General features: G+C 40.2%; 1 protein-coding gene across 4 annotated transcripts in view; it reads right to left on the reverse strand.

Annotated features, from left to right (window-relative positions):
• Positions 1 to 6,932, reverse strand: part of LOC308393881 (NACHT, LRR and PYD domains-containing protein 12-like) — a 93,416-nt gene that overhangs the window by 33,688 nt on the left and 52,796 nt on the right. The gene's annotated exons all lie outside the window — the stretch shown is intronic.

Here is a 6,932-nt window from a genome sequence, read left to right on the forward strand (position 1 = left end):
AGAGACTTTATTTATCCCCAAGGGGCAATTAACCAACACCAGGGCAGCATGACGTTGAAGATAAGCACAATAAGAGTGAGATAATAAATACACAGTATATACAGTTATAAAATTACATAGTTTTAAAATTAAAGTGACTGAAGGTGAATAAATAACTGTAAGTGACTAAAAGTGAGTAAAGTGTTGGTAGTATAAGAGCGTAGTTTATGTTTCTGGTGTGGGAAATGTTCTTATCAGCTGGAGTTAAAAAGCAGAGTGGCTTTGGGGACAAAGGTGGGGCTCCTCCTCCTCTCAGTCCTGCAGGAAATGCAGCGGAGGTGTCGCCCAGAGGGGATCCATTGAAATGCAGGGTGAAGAATGTGAGAGGAGTCGTTGATGATTTTGGCTGCCTGTCTAAGGGCCTGTTGATGAAAACCTGAGCCAGAGTTCTGACAGGCAGCCCAATGATTTTAGAGCACACTGATGCTGCAGTCTGTTCCTGTATGAAGGCTGAGGGAGTGGGACCAGCAGGTGATGGAGAAGGTCATGATGCTTTCCAGGAAGGCGTAGTAAAAAGTCATCATGATGGGTGTGCTGACTCCAATTAAAAAAAAAACCATTTTAATGTGAAAATTTTTAAAAAATAAATCTAGTCATGACCTGTGTAGTATGTTAACAATATTGGAAGTAAAAATAATTTGAACTCCAATTTCAAAAACACAACTTACTTTTTTCTTCTTTTTTTTTATAAAGCTCTGACTTGTATTATGAGCATGAGTCTGTGGTCTGGGAGAGAGTCCTGTCTGCAAAATATAGTATATAACGACCAATGCTGGGCAGTTAATTATATAGTTACTTCTTCAAAAAAGTTACTCAGTTTGGCAAACAACAAAGTTTTTTGCAGCTATTTTTTTAAATGCAGCCAAGGCGTTTTTAAATAAACATTTCAAACTATTTACAGAACAATCAGCTGTTCTGCATCAAATCTGATGCCACACAAATTATTTGCGTCACTCCAAAAATAATTTCTGTCCACTATGAGATAAAGGAGAACAACAGCCTGATACCTGCAGGCCTGACAACAGCAGATGTATCACTGCTGTAACACCTGTAGCATTCAGCAGTCGCCTCATTGTTCTGACACACACAACAAAACTACACTACACACTAACTACACAAGATTTGCGCTAAACGTCTCAAATCTCTCACATCGCAAAGCACCGCCGTCACTCCTAAAACTTCCCCCGTTTCTTAACAACTAGATGCTACGTTGCCATATCATTTTTTGATTGGTCGACATGGTACTTTTTTGGACGAATAGGAAAGACAGAGGGGGGTGGGGTTTGTTTTTGCTCACAGGTGGAGAGCGCTTTCGAGCCTTTTTTCTTATAAAATGCAGTTTTTACCGTTTCTTCCTGCAGTAAATATAAACAACCAGTATTCAGGAAGAAAACCAAACATTGCATATTTTTTTTTATCACACCTCTGGTTTTACGTGGCCGATCAACACAATTTAAAAACTGGTATAAAGTCCCCAATTTTTCCGTCAATTGTTCCGTCTGTCCTGCGCACATCTCCAATGGTTGTACACGTTGTCATTAACGTGGCTTCACTCCACATCAGCCACGCCGCTTTGCCAGCTAAAACACCGGTGTCGCACATAAGGACGCTGTCATAGCCTGTCAACAAGGTTGATTGGCTGCGCATATACGCATCATTGGCTGGACTATGGGATAAGGTGGCATCGTTCCCATATGGGAGCAGCCAGTCACTTACTGACCAACACTGCAAAACAGAATTGTTAAAGTATTAATTTTAATTTCAATTCAGGTTAGATTTTTTTTTTGCGCAACGCAGAATTTCTGTGCGCAGAGACCGTGCCAGCAGTGCGCAATTGCGCACGTGCGCAGGGAACATTGCATAGGCCCACTAAAAGTAACAAAATAAGCTAACATCAAATACATTTACTGTAAACACATCAGAAGGTTATTCATGTGGCAAAAAGTTAGATCTATACAAAATGTTGCAGGGAAACCGAGAAGGAGCTCATATAGGTTTGAGTTTTATTCACATCTATTGTGCAGGTACAAATAACAGAGTGGAAAACTTCATATTTTGTGTTTGCAAACATTAATTTATGAAGATTCATTAACATGAGTGTAGCACAAAGTAAAGGTGAAAGCAGTATTCTGACACGACAGTGCAATCAAAACACATTTTGCCACAAATCTGTGAATAATTGTGACAAACAACTGTCATTTTAATATTGGACAAAATAGTTGTGCAGCCCTAACCTGAAATATGCTGTTTGTTCTGAATGAAAAACGTTAGTCTTTGGTAAACATTTTAATCACATTTATAGATGCAATATGTTATTTCAGTTAAGACTAAATGTTACCACACGTTCCCATCATTAGAGCGCATTTAAAGTGTGGAGAAGTCTGTGAAGGTTCTCAGTCAACCCGTTCTCACTCCCAAAGCGTAACATTTTACGCTAGGTGACAAATCGTCACCATATTACGTTTTCGGCTACCCACCACGTTCCTAAATGACGACCTCGGAAAAAGAGGGAATATGAGAACCGTCTGGACTGAACCTACACATGTTCGCTCTTTTTCTTCAAATCGCTTAGAAACACGCTATTTAACATCATTAAAGTCCTGGTTAAGGTCAGGAATAAGGTTATGGTCAGGGCTAGGGATAAGGTTAGGTTTAGGGCTGGAATACAGGGCTGGAACGTCTATTACCGCGGGAGCGTCATTGCACTGGATTCCAGCCATAACCCGCCGCGTACCATAAGAACGCCGAAGGTCTCCTTTCGCGTTCCTCAGGAACGCCGCGGGACGTGACAAAACGTCGACATGTTACGCCTCGGGAGTGAGAACGCTCTGTCTCAGTCATCCAGGTCATCGTAGTCTAAGGAGCTTGGAAAGAAAAGCGTCTGGACTTCTTTGAGTTACTTGAAGACGTTTCACCTCTCATCCGAGAAGCTTCTTCAGTTCTAAGGGTCAAATGGTGGAGAGTCCAAGCTGTACTGAAGAATTTCTAACTTCATGTAGGCTAAACAGCGGCCTAGAATTAGACTCAAAACCCTGCAGTTGCCCAAAATAAAAGAGGCATTAATGTACCAGATTCTACAGAACACCAGAAATAACTGCTAAGATGGGTCCAACACATCTGAGTTCATGCTGGAGGAACTGTGGGACACACTCTGCCAACCATACTTATATATTGTGGCTCTGCCCTAAACTCTGTGTATTCTGGAGGCAGATATTTGATGCTGACAAAGAAATTTGGACAGCAGGAGGTGTAGTTTCCCTGAATTTGTTTTCCTGAATTTCTCTGTATTTTTTGTCACTAAGAAGTCAGGAGGCAGCATGAAACATGAAGTAGATTCACAACTTTTTAAAAATTTGATTAATTATCCTTTACATTTGAGAGTAACAGATAGTTAAGTAAACTAGTTATCATACACTCTTTAAAAAAATGGAAATATAAATATTTAACATCAGATTTCTCACAGAAACACAGAATTTATATCAATAACCCTAAAACATAAAAAGCAACTTGTCCACCCAAGTTGTGAATGCAATAACATGAGAACGAAGGGACGTAGGAGTTTCAAACTGATACCACAGGTGTATCTATAATTGGTTTAATATCAGTAACCTTGACCTTGAGGTCAAATTTTTATGAAAATCTTGTAAATTGATAACTTGAGAACATGGCGACATAGGATATAGAAATTCATTACATAGGTACATCTGCTGGGAGGCTGAGGGGCACTACTGGCTGTTGCTAGTAGTTTTTCTTTGAAATTTTCTGTTTAATTAAAACAATGCAGACTGAGTCATCTACAACAAAGATATGATTACCTGACAAAAAGGAATCTCATATACATGTCTATTCAGTAAAAGAAATTCATTGTGTTTAAAGCAAACAGATAAAGGGATCAGTAATGGCAATTATCTGTCATTGTCTTACTTGTCTTAGCCCAGTTAGGTAAACATTAACAATTGTGGTGGCAGATTTCTTTTGTCAAGTATTAACTGAGAGCCATGCTAGGCTCAGGGAGACTCTGCTGACCGTCTGTCCCGCGGTCATGCAGGGACTTCATCAAGCTTGCTTGTCTGTTCTTTGTGTGTTTGGATTAAAGAATGTTAGCTACCGCTCACCGCTCGTCTGCAGGCTTTATTTAAATGGAAAACTTCCACAACAGGCAAAAAAAAATCTTTTTGCTAAAAAAAAAAAAAGATTTAGAGCAGAAGTTTTTTGCACTGCATTTTAAAATGAAAACATATTGCATTTATTTACAATTAAAGACACAGAGCAGAAAGTGTGTTACTGTTTTACATCCACAGACACACAAGAAAAGAAGCAGGCAACATGAGGTCAAGTTATGGCAATTTTATTTGTGTATTTCAGTACATGTATTTAGATTAGAGTTTTTAAAAAACAAACAAACGTCCCAAGAAGAAGGATGGGGTGAAAGAAAGGTGGAGAGAGGAGGAAGAAACTATTGATGTCCTCAAACTTGATGCTGCTGGGTCAGTTCTTTCTCAGCAGTCTGCTCCAGAATCCCCTCCTGTCCTCGGCTTGCTTTTCTTTTGCTTCCTTTTTGTGCTTTTGTATTTCTTTAAGTTCATCTTTGCAGTCTTTCTTGGTCACCGTCATTTCTTTCTTGAATGCCTTCAACTCAATTTTCTCTTCTGCAAGTTCCTCTTGCACTTTCATCAGTTCCTTCTTCATGTTTTGAGTGTAACTCTTTGTATCTTCCATTTCTTTCTTTGCTTCCTGTATTTTAATTTTCTCTTCCTCCAACACTTTTTGAGCTTCCAACAATTCTTTCTTCATATTTTCAATCTCATTTTCTGCCTCGTGTTTACATTTTTTCTCCTCTTCAAGTTGTTGCTTCACATGCAGTAATTCCTTCCTTAGTGTTTCAGCTTCAGCCATTACATTTGCAGCTTCTTGTGTTTCCAACTGCATTTTCCTTTTTTCCTCTCCAAAAGCTTCCTGCACCTCCTGTAATTCCTGCATCACATTTCCTGCCTCCTTCTTTGCAGTTTGATATTTATTTTTGGCTTCTTGTGCTGTGCTTTTCTCTTCCTCCAATGCTTTTTGAGCTTCCAACAGTTCTTTCTTCATGTTTTCATTCTCGTTTTCTGCCTGTTGTTTTCTCATCTTCTCTCCTTTAAGTTTGAGACCCACATCCAGTAATTCCTGCAATACTACTTCAGTTTCAAACAAAATTTTTAGCTTCTCCTCTTGATTTTTCTGCCTCTTCTTTTAATTTGACATTTTCAGCCTGTATCATTTGATATTTAAAATGAATCAGCTGTACTGTATTGTGAGGTGAAGCACTCGCCGAGCCTCTTCTCGATCTCCCTTGATTCATTTTGGCCTTTTAAACAAAGGAACCAACGTTTTGTAGAGGAGTGAAGTGAAGTTTTCGATGTTTCTTCGTCAGCTGTCGTTTGTCCTGCACAGAGATGCTGCTGTAGATGTGTCTCTAGCTGGATACAATGAAACATGCTGGAACTAAGTGCTTGTGTTGCACAGTTCTACTGAACATTCCATTTCATGCATGCTCCGCCCACATGGTCAGGAATGTCAGGTGCTGCATCACCAAATGCTGCTCCCGTTGCCTAGCAATAACAGCTGTTTACTTTTTGGGGTCTGGTTCATTGTTTAATAAAGAAAACATGTCCAAGTATTGGGTGCTGAGGCTCAGCGCATATTCTAGCCTGCTGTGTGGGTGGGCAGCTAGAAATCACTGGTGGGCAACATGAGTGAGGAGAAAACTGGAGCAGCCAAGCAGGGAGCTGCAGGTTGCTGGTTTGAGTCTCTGTTCAGATGCTGGTGTCTCCTCTCTCTGAGATGTCTGCAAACAGTCCCAGATAAAACAATAAGGATAATAAACAAACACGTGACTAAAATAACAATTATGACTCTGATGTGTTTCATGTGTAGCAGGATGGCCTCTATACAGCAGTCGCTGCAAGCATCCACATCGCCACACTTACTATTCTTTAAGCAGGCGTGCTGGGCTCCTCCTAAGGAAAGTTTGAAACTTCATTTCCTTCATGCTGGTGAACTTTTTACCAAATATTTTCATCAAAGCTTCTCCATCACTGACAGGGATTGTTTGGATCTTCACACTCATCTCCACCAACCCTAAAAAATGAGTCTCACTTTGCTCATATAATGCCAGGAGTGTCTCCATATTCCACAAAAGTCTATGCAAACATGTAACAGTATCCCATATTCATAGAAATATTATTGATATTATAACAAAAGCTGTCACCAACACAATTGTCCCAAGTGCTTTTTTTAAACAGGATTTTCAACCAGAGGATTTCCCTATAGCTTAATTTGTTTAAATATTTTGTACACAACAACAGAATCATTTCAGAAAAACTCAAAATGACTGGTGTCAATATTATTTGCCCCACAAAAAAGGTCAAATATAAAAAAATATTGCAAACATTGCACAGTGAAAAGGCACTACAGCTCAGTTGTTCCCACTCGCCTTTGTCCTCCTGTTTCCCCTCCCTCTCCCCTCCAACGAGGAGTTAAACAGTTTGATGGCGTGTGGGACAAAGGAGTTTTTAAGCCTGTTGGTTCTTGACTTTGAGAGAAGCAACCTGTCGCTGAATAGGCTCCTCTGATTATTTCCGAGCACATGCAGAGGATGCCCAGCATTTTCCATAATGTCCATCAGTTTCTTTAATGTCCTTTTCTCTGCCACTGTCACCAAAGTGTCCAGCTTCATGCCGACCACAGAGCCAGCCTTCCTGATTCGTTTTTCCAGCCTGGATGAGTCCTTTGCTGTGCTGCTCCCCCAGCACACCACAGCATAGAACAGTACTCCTGCAACCACCGACTGATAAAACATCCTCAGGAGCTTCCTGCAGATGTTGAAGGACCTCAGCCTTCTGAGGAAGTACAGT

This window comes from Rhamphochromis sp. 'chilingali' (genome assembly GCF_963969265.1).
Source record: "Rhamphochromis sp. 'chilingali' genome assembly, chromosome: 1".
In the NCBI taxonomy this organism is placed as follows: Eukaryota; Metazoa; Chordata; class Actinopteri; order Cichliformes; family Cichlidae; genus Rhamphochromis; species Rhamphochromis sp. 'chilingali'.